The sequence below is a fragment of the Coregonus lavaretus genome (assembly GCF_964263955.1).
Source record: "Coregonus lavaretus genome assembly, contig: HAP1_SCAFFOLD_8094, whole genome shotgun sequence".
Lineage (NCBI taxonomy): Eukaryota > Metazoa > Chordata > Actinopteri > Salmoniformes > Salmonidae > Coregonus > Coregonus lavaretus.
In genome coordinates this window covers 1-22,929 of record NW_028161061.1, presented here as the reverse complement: position 1 = coordinate 22,929, position 22,929 = coordinate 1, and the positions used below count along the sequence as shown (strand labels likewise).

The window sequence follows — 22,929 nt, the reverse complement described above, 5'->3', positions numbered from 1 at the left end:
ACACATACCACACAACACACACACACACACACATACACAACACACCAGACATACACACACACACACATACACAGACATACACACATAAACATACACACACACACACACACACACACACATACACACACCATCACCACACATACATACACACACACACACACACACACCACACACACACACACACACACACACACACACACACACACACACACATACATACACACACACACACATACACACACACACACACACCTCCAGAGCTGCACATTTATTAGCTACTTTATATTCTTTTGTCTGGAGAGGAGAGGAGGAGAGGGAGGAGAGGAGGGAGAGGAGAGGGAGAGGAGGAGAGGAGAGGAGAGAGAGAGGAGGGGGAGAGGGGAGGTGGAGAGGTGGAGAGGAGAGGGGGGGGGGAGGAGAGGAGAGGGAGAGGAGAGGTGGGAGGGGGGAGCGGGAGGGAGGGGGAGGGGGAGAGGGAGAGGGAGGGAGGGGTGGAAAGGGAGAGGGAGAGGGAGTGGGGAGGGAGGGAGGGAGGGGTGGAGAGGGAGAGGGAGTGGAGAGGGAGGGAGGGAGGGGTGGAGGGGGGAGCGGGAGGGAGGGGGGAGAGGGAGAGGGAGGGAGGGGTGGAAAGGGAGAGGGAGTGGGAGGGGGAGGAGGGGTGGAGAGGGAGAGGGAGTGAGAGGGAGGGAGGGAGGGAGGGGTGGAGGGGGGAGCGGGATGGAGGGGGGAGGGGGAGCGGGATGGAGGGGGGAGGGGGGAGAGGGAGGGAGGGGGGAGAGGGAGGGGAGAGGGGAGGGGGAGAGAGGGAGGGGGAGAGAGGAGGAGGGGGAGGGGGGAGGGGGAGGGAGAGAGGGGGTAGGGTGAGAAGGGGGGGGTAGGGTGAGAAGGTGGGGGGGGGTGAGAGAGGGGGAGGGAGGCGAGAGGGAGGGGGGAGTGAGAGGAGAGAGGGATAGAGGGGGGGAGAGGGGGAGGGAGGGTGAGGGGAAGTGAGAGAGACACAGACAGAACCTCAGACAGAGACGGAGACAGACAGACAGCTGCTTGTTGGGGAAGGAAGGGAGAGAAGATGCTTGTCATTTGTAACCCTTCCGGAAGAAAAGGGGTTGGTGTTGGAATGTTGTGTACATTTGATCCTGCTGAGTTTGTGTGATCTTGAGTGAAATAGATCCATCTATTTGTTTGTACGCACACACACACACCACAAGCTATGTCTTACTATACTTGTGAGGACTTTTTGGGGACCAACAATGATTCATTCAAAGTCCTATTATCCCCTAAACCTAACCCCTAAGCCTAAAATAGCCTTTTTACAAGTGAGGACCGGTAAAATGTCTCACTTCTCTGTGAAAACGTACACACACACACACACACACACACACTGCTTACTCTCGTTTTGTTGTATCTGTGATCTTGTTGGTGTCCTTGGCTCAGGACTGTCACTCAAACTCACACACTTCCTGTCAACACAAATGGGCGGGACAATGACAGTTCCAGAATCTGGCAACCCATATGTTTTATTTGTGGAGTGTGTGAGTGCCATATGTAAGATAAGCTAGGCTCTACAAGGTGGTTAATAATAGTAGACAGACAGACGGACGGACGGACGGGCTCACAACCAACAGGCAGACAGACGGGACGGACGGGCTCACAACCCTCAGACAGGCAGACTCACCACCTTCAGACAGACAGGCACACAGACAGGCTCACCACCTTCAGACAGACAGGCACACAGACAGGCTCACCACCTTCAGACAGACAGGCACACAGACAGGCTCACCACCTTCAGACAGACAGACAGACTCACCACCTTCAGACAGACAGGCACACAGACAGGCTCACCACCTTCAGGACAGACAGGCACACAGACAGACTCACCACCTTCAGACGACAGGCACACAGACAGGCTCACCACCTTCAGACAGACAGGCACACAGACAGGCTCACCGCCCTTAGACAGATAAAACAGACAGCAGACGGACAGACAGACAGACTCACCCCTCAGACAGACAGACGTCCCATATGGTGCTCAGCTCTGCTCCTTGTCTAAATCCATATGCCACTGGTGTGGGCTGAAGGGCAGGTCCCCCACCCCCAGTCCCCCATGTACTTGTCCCCCCCATCCCACAGGGGAGGTGTTGGGAGGTAAAGCCTTAATGCTCTAGAACCCCCCCCCCCCCCCCCCCCCCCCCCCCCCCTCATGCCTGTTCTGTACCCCCAGAGCTGCTTAGCCCATTGTCACAGCAATCTGCCACCACCTAGGTCTCTCTCTTCTCTCCTTCCATCCCTCTATCCCCCCCATCCCTCTCTCCTTCCATCCCTCCCTCCGCCATCATCACCCCTGATAATTATTATATATATATTATTATATAATTGATTTAGGTTATCGTAGCTAATTATTTAAGCTGTGGGTCTGGACCTATAGAATAGAAAACGTTTTAGCCCTGATTCTCTCAACTGCGACACTCATCAGCTCTGACGATTTTATGTAATGTTGTATGTAGGTTATTTAGCCGGATTAAATTATTTAATTAGATAATTTTATCACTATAAGACTTTTAATGAATCCATGTTCAACAAGTAATTTGATTGATTAAGTCTTATGTTTGATTAGGCTAAACTTACAGGGTTGTGTATGAACGAAAATACATTAATTAATAATAATTAATAATCTATATATAAGTAGTGTTCTTATTATTAATACATTGCATTTTTAATAGTTTTTAATGGCTTATCAATGAAAGTTATTTTAATGTTGTATGTGTTTGAGTTGTGGTAGTGTTGTGTTTGTGTTGTGTTTACATTGTAGGTATGAAAAATGTATGCACTCACTGAAACTGTAAGTCGCTCTGGATAAGAGTGTCTGCTAAATGACAAAAAAAAAAATTATGTTAGTGTTGTGTTTGTGTTGTGTTTACGTTGTGTTAGTGTTGTGTTTACGTTGTGTTAGTGTTGGGTTAGTGTTGTGTTTACGTTGTGTTAGTGTTGTGTTTACGTTGTGTTAGTGTTGGGTTAGTGTTGTGTTTACGTTGTGTTAGTGTTGTGTTTACGTTGTGTTAGTGTTGTGTTAGTGGTGTGTTTACGTTGTGTTAGTATTGTGTTTGCGTTGTGTTAATGTTAACTAAATGTTTTCTAATGGTTGTGTTCTCAGGAGGTTCTCCAGACGGTGCCCAAGTTCTGCTTCCCCTTCGATGTGGAGAGGTAGGATTCTTTCCCCCGTTCCCTTGTTAAGTCCTGTACTCTGCCCACATTCACTCACTCACACACACACACACACACACACACACACACACACACACACACACACACACACACACACACACACACACACAATAATATTTATTTGTAACAGGAGAGTTCTGTGTGTGTGTGTCACACAATAGAGCTCAGCTACAGGGGAGTCTGCTGTTAACTCCTCTCTAAGTCTCCTAAACACCAAGCCAGTCTGCTCCCTGCTCCCTGCTCCCTGCTCCCTGCTCCCTGCTCTGTGCTCCCTGCTCCCTGCTCTGTGCTCTCTGCTCCCTGCTCTGTGCTCCCTGCTCCCTGCTCTGTGCTCCCTGCTCCCTGCTCTGTGCTCCCTGCTCCCTGCTCCCTGCTCCCTGCTCCCTGCTCTGTGCTCCCTGCTCCCTGCTCTGTGCTCCCTGCTCTGTGCTCCCTGCTCCCTGCTCTGTGCTCCCTGCTCTGTGCTCCCTGCTCTGTGCTCCCTGCTCTGTGTTCCCTGCTCTGTGCACCCTGCTCTGTGCTCCCTGCTCTGTTCCCTCTGCTCCGTGCTCCGTGCTCCCTGCTCTGTGCTCCATGCTCCCTGCTCTGTGATCCCTGTTCTGTTCTCCCTGTTCTGTTCTCCCTGCTCTGTTCTCCCTGCTCTGTGCCCTGTGCTCTGTGCTCCCTGCTCGGTGCTCCCTGCTCTGTGCTACCTGCTCTGTGCTACCTGCTCTGTGCTCGGTGCTCTGTGCTCCCTGCTCTGTGCTCCCTGCTCTGTGCTCCCTGCTCTGTGCTCCCTGCTCCCTGCTCTGTGCTTCCTGCTCGGTGCTCCCTTCTCTGTGCTCCCTGCTCGGTGCTCCCTGCTCGGTGCTCCCTGCTCGGTGCTCCGTGCTCTGTGCTCTGTGCTCCCTGCTCTGTGCTCCCTGCTCTGTGCTCCCTGCTTCCTGCTCTTTGCTCCATGCTCTGTGATCCCTGCCTAACCCAGGCCAGGCCATTGGATCTCACTCCCACCACAATGTGGGTATGCCATTGTGCGTGTATGCGAGAGCTTGTTCACCTGAGTAAGTGTGCTTTTGCATGCATGTGTGTCTATGTGCGTAAATGTGTATGTCTGTATCATGCGTTTATTGTTGACTGAATAACTACAGTGGGGGAAAAAAGTATTTAGTCAGCCACCAATTGTGCAAGTTCTCCCACTTAAAAAGATGAGAGAGGCCTGTAATTTTCATCATAGGTACACGTCAACTATGACAGACAAATTGAGAAAAAAAAATCCAGAAAATCACATTGTAGGATTTTAAATTAATTAATTTGCAAATTATGGTGGAAAATAAGTATTTGGTCACCTACAAACAAGCAAGATTTCTGGCTCTCACAGACCTGTAGCTTCTTCTTTAAGAGGCTCCTCTGTCCTCCACTCGTTACCTGTATTAATGGCACCTGTTTGAACTTGTTATCAGTATAAAAGACACCTGTCCACAACCTCAAACAGTCACACTCCAAACTCCACTATGGCCAAGACGAAAGAGCTGTCAAAGGACACCAGAAACAAAATTGTAGACCTGCACCAGGCTGGGAAGACTGAATCTGCAATAGGTAAGCAGCTTGGTTTGAAGAAATCAACTGTGGGAGCAATTATTAGGAAATGGAAGACATACAAGACCACTGATAATCTCCCTCGATCTGGGGCTCCACGCAAGATCTCACCCCGTGGGGTCAAAATGATCACAAGAACAGTGAGCAAAAATCCCAGAACCACACGGGGGGACCTAGTGAATGACCTGCAGAGAGCTGGGACCAAAGTAACAAAGCCTACCATCAGTAACACACTACGCCGCCAGGGACTCAAATCCTGCAGTGCCAGACGTGTCCCCCTGCTTAAGCCAGTACATGTCCAGGCCCGTCTGAAGTTTGCTAGAGTGCATTTGGATGATCCAGAAGAGGATTGGGAGAATGTCATATGGTCAGATGAAACCAAAATAGAACTTTTTGGTAAAAACTCAACTCGTCGTGTTTGGAGGACAAAGAATGCTGAGTTGCATCCAAAGAACACCATACCTACTGTGAAGCATGGGGGTGGAAACATCATGCTTTGGGGCTGTTTTTCTGCAAAGGGACCAGGTCTTTCAGCATGACAATGATCCCAAACACACCGCCCGGGCAACGAAGGAGTGGCTTCGTAAGAAGCATTTCAAGGTCCTGGAGTGGCCTAGCCAGTCTCCAGATCTCAACCCCATAGAAAATCTTTGGAGGGAGTTGAAAGTCTGTGTTGCCCAGCGACAGCCCCAAAACATCACTGCTCTAGAGGAGATCTGCATGGAGGAATGGGCCAAAATACCAGCAACAGTGTGTGAAAACCTTGTGAAGACTTACAGAAAACGTTTTACCTGTGTCATTGCCAACAAAGGGTATATAACAAAGTATTGAGAAACTTTTGTTATTGACCAAATACTTATTTTCCACCATAATTTGCAAATAAATTCATTAAAAATCCTACAATGTGATTTTCTGGATTTTCTTTCCTCATTTTGTCTGTCATAGTTGACGTGTACCTATCATGAAAATTACAGGCCTCTCTCATCTTGTTAAGTGGGAGAACTTGCACAATTGGTGGCTGACTAAATACTTTTTTCCCCCACTGTATCTCTAGACTTGGTACCAGTCTGATGAATAACTATATCTCTAGGCTTGGTACCAGTCTGAATAACTATATCTCTAGGCTTGGTACCAGTCTGATGAATAACTATATCTCTAGACTTGGTACCAGTCTGAATAACTATATCTCTAGGCTTGGTACCAGTCTGAATAACTATATCTCTAGGCTTGGTACCAGTCTGAATAACTATATCTCTAGGCTTGGTACCAGTCTGAATAACTATATCTCTAGGCTTGGTACCAGTCTGAATAATTATATCTCTAGGCTTGGTACCAGTCTGAATAACTATATCTCTAGGCTTGGTACCAGTCTGAATAACTATATCTCTAGACTTGGTACCAGTCTGAATAACTATATCTCTAGACTTGGTACCAGTCTGAATAACTATATCTCTAGACTTGGTACCAGTCTGAATAACTATATCTCTAGGCTTGGTACCAGTCTGAATAACTATATCTATAGGCTTGGTACCAGTCTGATGAATAACTATATCTCTAGGCTTGGTACCAGTCTGAATAACTATATCTCTAGGCTTGGTACCAGTCTGATTTGGAAACGTCTATCTTTAGAGGATTCTGCTCTTAATTTGCAGCCTGGAGAATGAGGTGAAAAGTGCCGTTGTATAGCTAGGAGGACACATAAGCTTAACTGCTGCCATCTAGTGATGGAACTGCATGAGAAAGACACATACCCAACTCACATACACTCAACAGTCAGGGACTGTAGCCAGGATCATATAGAAAAGTTACAGATCTAGTAGGTCTGTAAAGGATTAACATATTGAAAAAGTAAAGTGTCATGTTGTACAACGTTCCCTGAATATCGCTATTCACCAAGTCGCTATTGCTTGGCTCTTGTGTATAAATATCATTAGAATAATATGTCCTAATAAGTTTGTCATTCTTCTCCTCTTCTGTGGTAATGGTGACTGTGTGGTAATACTGTAGTATATGTCACGTGGTAATTGGTTGTGTTAATGGCGTGTTGTCTCTGTCCCGTGCGTGCGTGCGTGCGTGCGTGCGTGCGTGCGTGCGTGCGTGCGTGCGTGCGTGCGTGCGTGCGTGCGGTGACTGTTCTCAGGGTTTCCCAGAGTCAGGTGGGTCAGAACTTTACCTTTGTGCTGACGGACATCGAGAGCAAGCAGAGGTTTGGCTTCTGCAGACTCACCTCCGGCTGCCGCGTCTGCATCTGTCTGCTCAGGTACTACCCACATTACCTACAAACAAGGAAGCTTATTCTCTGGCTACTGACCGATTGCGTCAATCAGTTACGCAATCAAGTTTTGTATTTGTATTATTTTTTTTAGAAATTTATTTAATCACAATTATCCCCTATATGAGGAAAGACATGTATATTGTTGACACATTAGTTATTCATAAATAAATACAATTTGAAGTTGCAATATCCTCACTTCACTCTTATAATATCCAGATTATATTTCTTAATTGATTGTAGAGACGGTGAGGGTTTGGAAGTGAAGGAACTCATATAGATGATGAAGAGTAAAAATTGTGCTCTTTGGAAGCAATATGCATCCGAGTGTTCCTCATGGCAATGACAGAATAATACACTCCTGAATTCCGTTTTAATTTGGTCCCTATAATATTATTCTTTTTTTTTTTTTATATCCAGGGCAGTCAAAAAAGTACAACCTATTATTGACAGCTATAAAGAATTGTTTTAGTAGTAGATTGAAGATTGTAGGTTCAACTCCCTCTCGAGATATTGTTTAGCACGGATTTATCTCAAATATTATGTCATTCATTATTATTATTATTGAACATGAAAGATATCTAATTAAAAATACATTTTAAAAATGTTTTATTGATTTTTAATAGGACGTTTGAAACTAAACCACATTTTATGTTAACAATTGACAATGTCCTTTTAATAAGAAACATTTCATTAGTAAAACAATATAGTTGAATGAACCACAGCAGTAATGGGAATTTGCACAGTCAAATAAACAATAATGAAAAAAAAAAAAAAAAGATTTTTGGAGGATAATGACGACAGTCGCAGGGTTGATCTTGTTCTTGATGAGCTGCTGTCGAGATGAGCTGTACCCTCCCCTCAACTCCCCCGGACAGCCACCACCATGCCCTTTGTTTCCCGCGCGCTCCTCGTTATATACAGCTACTGGCATAGAAGCGCGGCGAAGGAAGCCGCTTGGCCCATAATTATGCATGAAGCCTCGCTGCCAATTAGCAGAGACTCCCATGCCCCTCTGTCTGAGTCCCACATGCTAATTCATTTGACATATGATGTATACAATTCATTATGCATTCTGAGTAGTTTGCATGCCTTGATTCATTCATCATAAGAAATGTATAGAAAGTTTGTATTATTCTGTGTGTGTGTGTGTGTGTGTGTGTGTGTGTGTGTGTGTGTGTGTGTGTGTGTGTGTGTGTGTGTGTGTGTGTGTGTGTGTGTGTGTGTGTGTGTGTGTGTGTGTGTGTGTGTGTGTGTGTGTGTGTGTTTTAAAAACTTCACAGTTATTTGTTTTTGTGACCAGTTTGGGGGAAAAGATTAGTGAAAATATTTTAAAACATAATAACAAAGATGCATATTTTAGATATCTCATGGTTTATATATGTGAAATATGAACAAATCAAATGTAATTTTTCGCATCAGTGACAGAGAGAGCAAAGACCTGGTCCCAAGTTAATTCTTTCGTTTTTCGTTGTTTTTCAAAATGCACAACTTGGAAGAAGTTGGTAATTCTTAGATAAGCAATCCAAGTTGTGATCATATTGAATAATCTTTTTAAATCTATGTTGTGATCATATATAACAGATAAGGTTAAAACATTAGACGATCAACAAAGGTCCCTGCGAGGAGGCTTCTAGCCAGCTACCTTCATTTAGAGTGTTTGTTCCCCGGATATAAAACAATGGTAATTAAAACCGTTTGTGTCCCTGTGATTGTTGAAGTGCTGGGACTATAAAATTGTCACCTATGCTTACACAAGGAAGTGGCTTAATGACTAGGACAGTTTTATATGGCATGGGCTTTGTAGTGCTGCGGCTAAAGGCCCGGCCAAAAGGGCCATGCTACCTTCAGGCCAAAACCTTTTTAAAGAGGCAGAATGCTTCGATTTTACAATCTTTCTTCCTTCCCCTCGACCCCATCCTCCTCCTCTTTTTTCCGTTGGTAATTCTCTCACATTTAGGGAGAAACCGCCTTCGGACATGTGAGAGAGGTTGCTGATGAAAAAAGGCGGTTTCCTTGATTTTATTTTGCGGCTGAGAATTGGGTTCCCTTTTAGGGATGTTGGCGCTCCCGTTAGTGGTCACTGAGCGGGACGCCGGAGGGCATTTCCTTCCCAGTAGTTAACCTCTAACCCGGGAAAGTAAAGGTGTAATCAAATCTTCCAGTGAGCCAGCTACAAGGTGCAAGTTGACTGGGTGTAGAGGGAGATTTTAAGATCCATCCAGGGAATAGGAATAACAACCAACAGGTACTTTATGGCGGCAAACAGCGGAGACGCGGCTACGTCGTTAAAAATGTGTAGTTTACTAATCACATGACAACCTAACCAAACATATACAGGTATTTATTTGCCCTAAAATGGATTGAGATATTGCAGTTGGTTTATACTGATAATATCCCTACGCCAGAAAACAAAACTCTCATCTCTCTGTTGCAATTTGTGTTGTTGGTAATTACATAATTTATGTCCTTACAAAAACACCAGTTAATTGATTTGAGCTTTTAGACAATATTTGTTTTAAACAGAATTATAATAAAGAAGATTTGATCACTTCCACTGCTAGCTCTATATCTTCTGACCATCCCTGTGTAGTGTTCTGGTTGATAGAGAGTCTGAGGGGTTGTGTTGTGGTAGGGGATACAGTCGGAGGGGTTGTGAGTGGGCCACAGATTAACTGGTTTACTCTGTGAGTATACAGTACTTTGAAGGAACATGTGTGTTTAAAACGGCTGGAGAGCTAGCCAAGCCCCCACACACAGTGATGGATGTCTCTCTATCTGGGGATTTAGGAAACACAAACAAGCCTAAGCCGCTAACTGGGGAGAGGAGCAGTGCTTACTGACATAGCTTCATTTAAGAAAAAAGAAACGCATACCACAGAAAATACCTCAGCCTAATTTTGCTAAGGTTAGATGTGGTCTAGTATCCCTATCCGGCTATCATGATAAGTTGCGGTTCGCTGCTCGCTGCTACACCAATAATTTATTTGTCTCTAAAACAAAAGATTACAGCCTGGTCATTAAAGAGTGTGATGGTTGAGAGGGCTGTGATGGTTGAGAGGGCTGTGAGGCCTGCCAAGGAGAGGCTGACATGACAGACGGGGAGAGTGAGAGAGGCCTATTTAAATATACCCTCACATGGGATATGTAAAGGATTAGCGTCCAGGAGCCTAGCTTCTTAAACAAAGGGCCAGAGGAGACTTATTATGACTATTTCAGTGACCTTCTCAGATTTTTTTTATTTTAATTAGCATTTTTGGGTTGTATTGATAAACTTCAACACACCCACAGCTCATAAAAATATCCACTGCTGTTTGTTTGGCAACATGGCATATTTATGTCTTTAGGTTTCTGTTTTTAATGTCCAGTCAGCATGTGAATTTTGTAGATAACACACGCATGTTACGTTTGGGTTTGGAGAGTGTGTGACCTGATTACGGTGAGATCTTCATGCGGACGTCAAAATATTGGCATGTTAAGAATCTGATTGTTTCAGGTTAATGGTCACTCAGGCCCCCTGATGGGTGCGCTTGGCTGCACTTGCCCGGGAACCGCCGTGTCATTGGCCCCTTGCGGATTTAGCGATATTAAAATTTGCATTAGGTTGACTTTGTTTTCTTGTTGTGTGTTAATTCCAGTCTGCAGAGCAGCCAGTGACCCATGCCATGAGAACTACCCAGCATCCCCCTGTCTCTACAGGACTTCCCTGGCTAATAAAAGTCCCTCAGCCAAGCCCTACACACACACACACACAGTTTTTACTGGGGATTACAAATCAAACGTTTTATTGTAATCTCTTTAGAATTATTTTGTATTAGCCTACTACTTCATCAAGTCAGCTTAGAGACAGTATTTTAAAGTTTCAAAGTGATTTTTTTTGTGTGGTAATTTTTTGTTAGCCAGGTAGCCATTTCAATTTAACAACCAACTTTTGTTAATGCATCATGCCCACACATTCTGTTTAATGTAAGTTGAATTTTGACCGTATTCATTCATTCATTCATTCATTCATTCATTCGTTCATTTGTTCTTAATTTCAACCTTCATTCAGTTATTGAAAGTTAATGAAGCATCTATTTATTTGTTGTTTAAGTGCAGAATGACAAGGAAAGCATAATCCACTGTCATTATGCCAGACATTTTCTAAAATACATGTAAGCTGAATAAAAATGTAATAACTCACATCGGTACCCCACCACGTTTTGATTATTTGATTGCATAACATTATAAATGAACTGAGCTCTCTTTTCTGAGCAACCTTCAAGCCAAAACAAAATTCTAGCCACATTCCACCTCAAAAGTCAAATATCTCTGCCAAGAACGTGTCAACCTTATCAAGAGAGCCATGTTGCAGATGCATTTGGCTTCTGGTGGGTGTATTTTGCGATTAGCTATAACACAAACACTACAGTATAAATTATTTTTAGTTTGTTAATTTTATTTATTTATTTAACATTAATTAGGTAAGGAAAAACCAGAAGGAATGTCTATTTTTAAAGTAAAAAGGCGGTGGGGTATTGCTTCTCTCCCTCTGTGCGTCTGTGTGTTGGCTTGGGCTGAGCCTGGGATGTGTATCTGGGATCATTATGTAAACCAAGGCATCCCTCCTCCACCTCTACCACAGCTCTCGCTGGCCCAGTCATGTTGGGTTGAAGAACTAAAGCCCTGTCTCTACCTCCTCTACCCACCACCTTTAAACTAAAGCCCTGTCTCTGCTCTCTACCTCCTCTACCCACCACCTTTAAACTAAAGCCCTGTCTCTACCTCCTCTACCCACCACCTTTAAACTAAAGCCCTGTCTCTACCTCCTCTACCCACCACCTTTAAACTAAAGCCCTGTCTCTACCTCCTCTACCCACCACCTTTAAACTAAAGCCCTGTCTCTACCTCCTCTACCTCCTCTACCCACCACCTTTAAACTAAAGCCCTGTCTCTACTCTCTACCTCCTCTACCCACCACCTTTAAACTAAAGCCCTGTCTCTACCTCCTCTACCCACCACCTTTAAACTAAAGCCCTGTCTCTACCTCCTCTACCCACCACCTTTAAACTAAAGCCCTGTCTCTGCTCTCTACCTCCTCTACCCACCACATTTAAACTAAAGCCCTGTCTCTACCTCCTCTACCCACCACCTTTAAACTAAAGCCCTGTCTACCTCCTCTACCTCCTCTACCTCCTCTACCCACCACCTTTAAACTAAAGCCCTGTCTCTGCTCTCTACCTCTTCTACCCACCACCTTTAAACTAAAGCCCTGTCTCTACCTCCTCTACCTCCTCTACCCACCACCTTTAAACTAAAGCCCTGTCTCTGCTCTCTACCTCCTCTACCCACCACCTTTAAACTAAAGCCCTGTCTCTGCTCTCTACCTCCTCTACCCACCACCTTTAAAACTAAAGCCCTGTCTCTACCTCCTCTACCTCCTCGACCCACCACCTTTAAACTAAAGTCCTGTCTCTACCTCCTCTACCCACCACCTTTAAACTAAAGCCCTGTCTCTGCTCTCTACCTCCTCTACCCACCACCTTTAAACTAAAGCCCTGTCTCTACTCTCTACCTCCTCTACCCACCACCTATAAACTAAAGCCCTGTCTCTACCTCCTCTACCTCCTCGACCCACCACCTTTAAACTAAAGCCCCGTCTCTACCTCCTCTACCCACCACCTTTAAACTAAAGCCCTGTCTCTACCTCCTCTACCTCCTCTACCCACCACCTTTAAACTAAAGCCCTGTCTCTGCTCTCTACCTCCTCTACCCACCACCTTTACACTAAAGCCCTGTCTCTGCTCTCTACCTCCTCTACCCACCACCTTTAAACTAAAGCCCTGTCTCTACCTCCTCTACCCACCACCTTTAAACTAAAGCCCTGTCTCTGCTCTCTACCTCCTCTACCCACCACCTTTAAACTAAAGCCCTGTCTCTACCTCCTCTACCCACCACCTTTAAACTAAAGCCCTGTCTCTGCTCTCTACCTCCTCTACCCACCACCTTCAAACTAAAGCCCTGTCTCTACTCTCTACCTCCTCTACCCACCACCTTTAAACTAAAGCCCTGTCTCTACTCTCTACCTCCTCTACCCACCACCTTTAAACTAAAGCCCTGTCTCTGCTCTCTACCTCCTCTACCCACCACCTTTAAACTAAAGCCCTGTCTCTGCTCTCTACCTCCTCTACCCACCCCCTTTAAACTAAAGCCCTGTCTCTGCTCTCTACCTCCTCTACTCACCACCTTTAAACTAAAGGCCTGTCTCTACCTCCTCTACCCACCCCCTTTAAACTAAAGCCCTGTCTCTGCTCTCTACCTCCTCTACCCACCACCTTTAAACTAGCCCTGTCTCTACTCTCTACCCACCACCTTTAAACTAAAGCCCTGTCTCTACCTCCTCTACCCACCACCTTTAAACTAAAGCCCTGTCTCTGCTCTCTACCTCCTCTACCCACCACCTTTACACTAAAGCCCTGTCTCTGCTCTCTACCTCCTCTACCCACCACCTTTAAACTAAAGCCCTGTCTCTACCTCCTCTACCCACCACCTTTAAACTAAAGCCCTGTCTCTGCTCTCTACCTCCTCTACCCACCACCTTTAAACTAAAGCCCTGTCTCTACCTCCTCTACCCACCACCTTTAAACTAAAGCCCTGTCTCTGCTCTCTACCTCCTCTACCCACCACCTTCAAACTAAAGCCCTGTCTCTACTCTCTACCTCCTCTACCCACCACCTTTAAACTAAAGCCCTGTCTCTACTCTCTACCTCCTCTACCCACCACCTTTAAACTAAAGCCCTGTCTCTGCTCTCTACCTCCTCTACCCACCACCTTTAAACTAAAGCCCTGTCTCTGCTCTCTACCTCCTCTACCCACCCCCTTTAAACTAAAGCCCTGTCTCTGCTCTCTACCTCCTCTACTCACCACCTTTAAACTAAAGGCCTGTCTCTACCTCCTCTACCCACCCCCTTTAAACTAAAGCCCTGTCTCTGCTCTCTACCTCCTCTACCCACCACCTTTAAACTAGCCCTGTCTCTACTCTCTACCCACCACCTTTAAACTAAAGCCCTGTCTCTACCTCCTCTACCCACCACCTTTAAACTAAAGCCCTGTCTCTACCTCCTCTACCCACCACCTTTAAACTAAAGCCCTGTCTCTGTTTTCTACCTCCTCTACCCACCACCTTTAAACTAAAGCCCTGTCTCTACTCTCTACTTCCTCTAACCACCACCTTTAAACTAAAGCCCTGTCTCTACCTCCTCTACCCACCACCTTTAAACTAAAGGCCTGTCTCTACCTCCTCTACCCACCACCTTTAAACTAAAGCCCTGTCTCTACTTTCTACCTCCTCTTCTCACCACCTTTAAACTAAAGCCCTGTCTCTGCTCTCTACCTCCTCTACCCACCACCTTTAAACTAAAGCCCTGTCTCTACCTCCTCTACCCACCACCTTTAAACTAAAGCCCTGTCTCTACCTCCTCTACCTACCACCTTTAAACTAAAGCCCTGTCTCTGCTCTCTACCTCCTCTACCCACCACCTATAAACTAAAGCCCTGTCTCTACCTCCTCTATCCACCACCTTTAAACTAAAGCCCTGTCTCTACCTCCTCTACCTCCTCTACCCACCACCTTTAAACTAAAGCCCTGTCTCTGCTCTCTACCTCCTCTACCCACCACCTTTAAACTAAAGCCCTGTCTCTGCTCTCTACCTCCTCTACCCACCACCTTTAAACTAAAGCCCTGTCTCTACCTCCTCTACCCACCACCTTTAAACTAAAGCCCTGTCTCTAGCTCCTCTACCCACCACCTTTAAACTAAAGCCTTGTCTCTACCTCCTCTACCCACCACCTATAAACTAAAGCCCTGTCTCTACCTCCTCTATCCACCACCTTTAAACTAAAGCCCTGTCTCTACCTCCTCTACCCACCACCTTTAAACTAAAGCCCTGTCTCTACCTCCTCTACCCACCACCTTTAAACTAAAGCCCTGTCTCTACCTCCTCTACCTCCTCTACCCACCACCTTTAAACTAAAGCCCTGTCTCTACCTCCTCTACCCACCACCTTTAAACTAAAGCCCTGTCTCTACCTCTTCTACCCACCACCTTTAATCTAAAGCCCTGTCTCTGCTCTCTACCTCCTCTACCCACCACCTTTAAACTAAAGCCCTGTCTCTACTCTCTACCTCCTCTACCCACCACCTTTAAACTAAAGCCCTGTCTCTACCTCCTCTACCCACCACCTTTAAACTAAAGCCCTGTCTCTACCTCCTCTACCTCCTCTACCCACCACCTTTAAACTAAAGCCCTGTCTCTACCTCCTCTATCCACCACCTTTAAACTAAAGCCCTGTCTCTACCTCCTCTACCCACCACCTTTAAACTAAAGCCCTGTCTTTGCTCTCTAGCTCCTCTACCCACCACCTTTAAACTAAAGCCCCGTCTCTACCTCCTCTACCCACCACCTTTAAACTAAAGCACCGTCTCAACCTCCTCTACCCACCACCTTTAAACTAAAGCCCTGTCTCTACCTCCTCTACCTCCTCTACCCACCACCTTTAAACTTAAGCCCTGTCTCTACCTCCTCTACCCACCACCTTTAAACTAAAGCCCTGTCTCTAGCTCCTCTACCCACCACCTTTAAACTAAAGCCCTGTCTCTACCTCCTCTACCCACCACCTTTAAACTAAAGCCCTGTCTCTACCTCCTCTACCCACCACCTTTAAACTAAAGCCCTGTCTCTACCTCCTCTACCCACCACCTTTAAACTAAAGCCCTGTCTCTACCTCCTCTACCTCCTCTACCCACCACCTTTAAACTAAAGCCCTGTCTCTACCTCCTCTACCCACCACCTTTAATCTAAAGCCATGTCTCTGCTCTCTACCTCCTCTACCCACCACCTTTAAACTAAAGCCCTGTCTCTACTCTCTACCTCCTCTACCCACCACCTTTAAACTAAAGCCCTGTCTCTACCTCCTCTACCCACCACCTTTAAACTAAAGCCCTGTCTCTACCTCCTCTACCTCCTCTACCCACCACCTTTAAACTAAAGCCCTGTCTCTACCTCCTCTATCCACCACCTTTAAACTAAAGCCCTGTCTCTACCTCCTCTACCCACCACCTTTAAACTAAAGCCCTGTCTTTGCTCTCTAGCTCCTCTACCCACCACCTTCAAACTAAAGCCCTGTCTCTACCTCCTCTACCCACCACCTTTAAACTAAAGCCCTGTCTCTACCTCCTCTACCTCCTCTACCCACCACGTTTAAACTAAAGCCCTGTCTCTACCTCCTCTACCCACCACCTTTAAACTAAAGCCCTGTCTCTACCTCTTCTACCCACCACCTTTAATCTAAAGCCCTGTCTCTGCTCTCTACCTCCTCTACCCACCACCTTTAAACTAAAGCCCTGTCTCTACTCTCTACCTCCTCTACCCACCACCTTTAAACTAAAGCCCTGTCTCTACCTCCTCTACCCACCACCTTTAAACTAAAGCCCTGTCTCTACCTCCTCTACCTCCTCTACCCACCACCTTTAAACTAAAGCCCTGTCTCTACCTCCTCTATCCACCACCTTTAAACTAAAGCCCTGTCTCTACCTCCTCTACCCACCACCTTTAAACTAAAGCCCTGTCTTTGCTCTCTAGCTCCTCTACCCACCACCTTTAAACTAAAGCCCCGTCTCTACCTCCTCTACCCACCACCTTTAAACTAAAGCACCGTCTCAACCTCCTCTACCCACCACCTTTAAACTAAAGCCCTGTCTCTACCTCCTCTACCTCCTCTACCCACCACCTTTAAACTTAAGCCCTGTCTCTACCTCCTCTACCCACCACCTTTAAACTAAAGCCCTGTCTCTAGCTCCTCTACCCACCACCTTTAAACTAAAGCCCTGTCTCTACCTCCTCTACCCACCACCTTTAAACTAAAGCCCTGTCTCTACCTCCTCTACCCACCACCTTTAAACTAAAGCCCTGTCTCTACCTCCTCTACCCACCACCTTTAAACTAAAGCCCTGTCTCTACCTCCTCTACCTCCTCTACCCACCACCTTTAAACTAAAGCCCTGTCTCTACCTCCTCTACCCACCACCTTTAATCTAAAGCCATGTCTCTGCTCTCTACCTCCTCTACCCACCACCTTTAAACTAAAGCCCTGTCTCTACTCTCTACCTCCTCTACCCACCACCTTTAAACTAAAGCCCTGTCTCTACCTCCTCTACCCACCACCTTTAAACTAAAGCCCTGTCTCTACCTCCTCTACCTCCTCTACCCACCACCTTTAAACTAAAGCCCTGTCTCTACCTCCTCTATCCACCACCTTTAAACTAAAGCCCTGTCTCTACCTCCTCTACCCACCACCTTTAAACTAAAGCCCTGTCTTTGCTCTCTAGCTCCTCTACCCACCACCTTTAAACTAAAGCCCCGTCTCTACCTCCTCTACCCACCACCTTTAAACTAAAGCACCGTCTCAACCTCCTCTACCCACCACCTTTAAACTAAAGCCCTGTCTCTACCTCCTCTACCTCCTCTACCCACCACCTTTAAACTAAAGCCCTGTCTCTGCTCTCTACCTCCTCTACCCACCACCTTTAAACTAAAGCCCTGTCTCTACCTCCTCTACCCACCACCTTTAAACTAAAGCCCTGTCTCTACCTCCTCTACCCACCACCTTTAAACTAAAGCCCTGTCTCTGCTCTCTACCTCCTCTACCCACCACCTTTAAACTAAAGCCCTGTCTCTACTCTCTACCTCCTCTACCCACCACCTTTAAACTAAAGCCCTGTCTCTACCTCCTCTACCCACCACCTTTAAACTAAAGCCCTGTCTTTGCTCTCTAGCTCCTCTACCCACCACCTTTAAACTAAAGCCCTGTCTCTACCTCCTCTACCCACCACCTTTAAACTAAAGCACCGTCTCAACCTCCTCTACCCACCACCTTTAAACTAAAGCCCTGTCTCTACCTCCTCTACCTCCTCTACCCACCACCTTTAAACTAAAGCCCTGTCTCTGCTCTCTACCTCCTCTACCCACCACCTTTAAACTAAAGCCCTGTCTCTACCTCCTCTACCCACCACCTTTAAACTAAAGCCCTGTCTCTACCTCCTCTACCCACCACCTTTAAACTAAAGCCCTGTCTCTGCTCTCTACCTCCTCTACCCACCACCTTTAAACTAAAGCCCTGTCTCTACTCTCTACCTCCTCTACCCACCACCTTTAAACTAAAGCCCTGTCTCTACCTCCTCTACCCACCACCTTTAAACTAAAGCCCTGTCTTTGCTCTCTAGCTCCTCTACCCACCACCTTTAAACTAAAGCCCTGTCTCTACCTCCTCTACCCACCACCTTTAAACTAAAGCCCTGTCTCTGCTCTCTACCTCCTCTACCCACCACCTTCAAACTAAAGCCCTGTCTCTACCTCCTCTACCCACCACCTTTAAACTAAAGCCCTGTCTCTGCTCTCTACCTCCTCTACCCACCACCTTCAAACTAAAGCCCTGTCTCTACCTCCTCTACCCACCACCTTTAAACTAAAGCCCTGTCTCTGCTCTCTACCTCCTCTACCCACCACCTTTAAACTAAAGCCCTGTCTCTACCTCCTCTACCCACCACCTTTAAACTAAAGCCCTGTCTCTACCTCCTCTACCCACCACCTTTAAACTAAAGCCCTGTCTCTACCTCCTCTACCCACCACCTTTAAACTTAAGCCCTGTCTCTACCACCTCTACCCACCACCTTTAAACTAAAGCCCTGTCTCTAGCTCCTCTACCCACCACCTTTAAACTAAAGCCCTGTCTCTACCTCCTCTACCCACCACCTTTAAACTAAAGCCCTGTCTCTACCTCCTCTACCCACCACCTTTAAAATAAAGCCCTGTCTCTACCTCCTCTACCCACCACCTTTAAACTAAAGCCCTGTCTCTACCTCCTCTACCTCCTCTACCCACCACCTTTAAACTAAAGCCCTGTCTCTACCTCCTCTACCCACCACCTTTAATCTAAAGCCATGTCTCTGCTCTCTACCTCCTCTACCCACCACCTTTAAACTAAAGCCCTGTCTCTACTCTCTACCTCCTCTACCCACCACCTTTAAACTAAAGCCCTGTCTCTACCTCCTCTACCCACCACCTTTAAACTAAAGCCCTGTCTCTACCTCCTCTACCTCCTCTACCCACCACCTTTAAACTAAAGCCCTGTCTCTACCTCCTCTATCCACCACCTTTAAACTAAAGCCCTGTCTCTACCTCCTCTACCCACCACCTTTAAACTAAAGCCCTGTCTTTGCTCTCTAGCTCCTCTACCCACCACCTTTAAACTAAAGCCCCGTCTCTACCTCCTCTACCCACCACCTTTAAACTAAAGCACCGTCTCAACCTCCTCTACCCACCACCTTTAAACTAAAGCCCTGTCTCTACCTCCTCTACCCACCACCTTTAAACTAAAGCCCTGTCTCTACCTCCTCTACCCACCACCTTTAAACTAAAGCCCTGTCTCTGCTCTCTACCTCCTCTACCCACCACCTTTAAACTAAAGCCCTGTCTCTACTCTCTACCTCCTCTACCCACCACCTTTAAACTAAAGCCCTGTCTCTACCTCCTCTACCCACCACCTTTAAACTAAAGCCCTGTCTCTACCTCCTCTACCTCCTCTACCCACCACCTTTAAACTAAAGCCCTGTCTCTACCTCCTCTACCCACCACCTTTAAACTAAAGCCCTGTCTCTGCTCTCTACCTCCTCTACCCACCACCTTCAAACTAAAGCCCTGTCTCTACCTCCTCTACCCACCACCTTTAAACTAAAGCCCTGTCTCTGCTCTCTACCTCCTCTACCCACCACCTTCAAACTAAAGCCCTGTCTCTACCTCCTCTACCCACCACCTTTAAACTAAAGCCCTGTCTCTACCTCCTCTACCCACCACCTTTAAACTAAAGCCCTGTCTCTACCTCCTCTACCCACCACCTTTAAACTAAAGCCCTGTCTCTACCTCCTCTACCCACCACCTTTAAACTAAAGCCCTGTCTCTGCTCTCTACCTCCTCTACCCACCACCTTCAAACTAAAGCCCTGTCTCTACCTCCTCTACCCACCACCTTTAAACTAAAGCCCTGTCTCTGCTCTCTACCTCCTCTACCCACCACCTTTAAACTAAAGCCCTGTCTCTACCTCCTCTACCCACCACCGTTAAACTAAAGCCCTGTCTCTGCTCTCTACCTCCTCTACCCACCACCTTTAAACTAAAGCCCTGTCTCTACCTCCTCTACCCACCACCTTTAAACTAAAGCCCTGTCTCTACCTCCTCTACCTCCTCTACCCACCACCTTTAAACTAAAGCCCTGTCTCTACCTCCTCTATCCACCACCTTTAAACTAAAGCCCTGTCTCTACCTCCTCTACCCACCACCTTTAAACTAAAGTCCTGTCTTTGCTCTCTAGCTCCTCTACCCACCACCTTTAAACTAAAGCCCCGTCTCTACCTCCTCTACCCACCACCTTTAAACTAAAGCACCGTCTCAACCTCCTCTACCCACCACCTTTAAACTAAAGCCCTGTCTCTACCTCCTCTACCTCCTCTACCCACCACCTTTAAACTAAAGCCCTGTCTCTGCTCTCTACCTCCTCTACCCACCACCTTTAAACTAAAGCCCTGTCTCTACCTCCTCTACCCACCACCTTTAAACTAAAGCCCTGTCTCTACCTCCTCTACCCACCACCTTTAAACTAAAGCCCTGTCTCTGCTCTCTACCTCCTCTACCCACCACCTTTAAACTAAAGCCCTGTCTCTACTCTCTACCTCCTCTACCCACCACCTTTAAACTAAAGCCCTGTCTCTACCTCCTCTACCCACCACCTTTAAACTAAAGCCCTGTCTTTGCTCTCTAGCTCCTCTACCCACCACCTTTAAACTAAAGCCCCGTCTCTACCTCCTCTACCCACCACCTTTAAACTAAAGCACCGTCTCAACCTCCTCTACCCACCACCTTTAAACTAAAGCCCTGTCTCTACCTCCTCTACCTCCTCTACCCACCACCTTTAAACTAAAGCCCTGTCTCTGCTCTCTACCTCCTCTACCCACCACCTTTAAACTAAAGCCCTGTCTCTACCTCCTCTACCCACCACCTTTAAACTAAAGCCCTGTCTCTACCTCCTCTACCCACCACCTTTAAATTAAAGCCCTGTCTCTACTCTCTACCTCCTCTACCCACCACCTTTAAACTAAAGCCCTGTCTCTACCTCCTCTACCCACCACCTTTAAACTAAAGCCCTGTCTCTACCTCCTCTACCTCCTCTACCCACCACCTTTAAACTAAAGCCCTGTCTCTACCTCCTCTACCCACCACCTTTAAACTAAAGCCCTGTCTCTGCTCTCTACCTCCTCTACCCACCACCTTCAAACTAAAACCCTGTCTCTACCTCCTCTACCCACCACCTTTAAACTAAAGCCCTGTCTCTGCTCTCTACCTCCTCTACCCACCACCTTCAAACTAAAGCCCTGTCTCTACCTCCTCTACCCACCACCTTTAAACTAAAGCCCTGTCTCTGCTCTCTACCTCCTCTACCCACCACCTTCAAACTAAAGCCCTGTCTCTACCTCCTCTACCCACCACCTTTAAACTAAAGCCCTGTCTCTACCTCCTCTACCCACCACCTTTAAACTAAAGCCCTGTCTCTACCTCCTCTACCCACCACCTTTAAACTAAAGCCCTGTCTCTACCTCCTCTACCCACCACCTTTAAACTAAAGCCCTGTCTCTGCTCTCTACCTCCTCTACCCACCACCTTCAAACTAAAGCCCTGTCTCTACCTCCTCTACCCACCACCTTTAAACTAAAGCCCTGTCTCTGCTCTACCTCCTCTACCCACCACCTTTAAACTAAAGCCCTGTCTCTACCTCCTCTACCCACCACCTTTAAACTAAAGCCCTGTCTCTGCTCTCTACCTCCTCTACCCACCACCTTTAAACTAAAGCCCTGTCTCTACCTCCTCTACCCACCACCGTTAAACTAAAACCCTGTCTCTACTCTCTACCTCCTCTACCCACCACCTTTAAACTAAAGTCCTGTCTCTACCTCCTCTATCCACCACCTTTAAACTAAAGCCCTGTCTCTACCATCCTCTACCCACCACCTTTAAACTAAAGCCCTGTCTCTACCTCCTCTACCCACCACCTTTAAACTAAAGCCCTGTCTCTGCTCTCTACCTCCTCTACCCCACCACCTTTAAACTAAAGCCCTGTCTCTACTCTCTACCTCCTCTACCCACCACCTTTAACCTAAAGCCCTATCCCTATCTTCCCTACCCACTGCCTTGAAACAGCAGACACGACAGGAGTGTGTAAAATATACTGTATAACTATTTGAGCCACAGCAGTAGGACTATACAATGGCTGTGTCCGTAGCTCACTTCTCAAAGGTGGGACTTTCTCTGTTTTGTTTTTATTAATTATTTAGAATTATGACAGTCATAGTATATGAATTTGAATTCTGGCTTGATTGTAAACATGTCTATTTTGTGTTTCTCTCTCAGTTATCTGCCCTGGTTTGAGATCTATTACAAGCTCCTGAACACGCTAGCAGATTACCTAACCACAAACCAGGTGAGACTGCCTGCACATCTCTCTACATTACTTCTTTAAGACATGTGGCATTTCATAGGACTCAGATTTATTTTGTTCCGGTAATGTAGCAGAAGTCACCAACCAACAACAGACTAGTAGTACTACTATGCTACTTTTTAATCAGCTTATTTTGTGGATGATCTTATTTTGCAAACAGTAACAGTCCAGATATATATATATATACACTACCGGTCAAAAGTTTCTTTATTTTTACTATTTTCAACATTGTAGAATAATAGTGAAGACATCAACACTATGAAATAACACAAATGGAATCATGT

At 46.5% G+C, this 22,929-nt stretch overlaps 1 long non-coding RNA gene across 1 annotated transcript; it reads left to right on the top strand.

Moving 5' to 3' along the window:
- The first annotated feature begins 3,145 nt into the window (after positions 1-3,145).
- LOC311121132 lies at positions 3,146-22,631 on the top strand. Its single transcript, XR_014612241.1, has 3 exons — positions 3,146-3,198; positions 6,935-7,054; positions 22,558-22,631. It is a non-coding gene; the product is annotated as an uncharacterized lncRNA (long non-coding RNA).
- Positions 22,632-22,929: the final 298 nt, after the last annotated feature.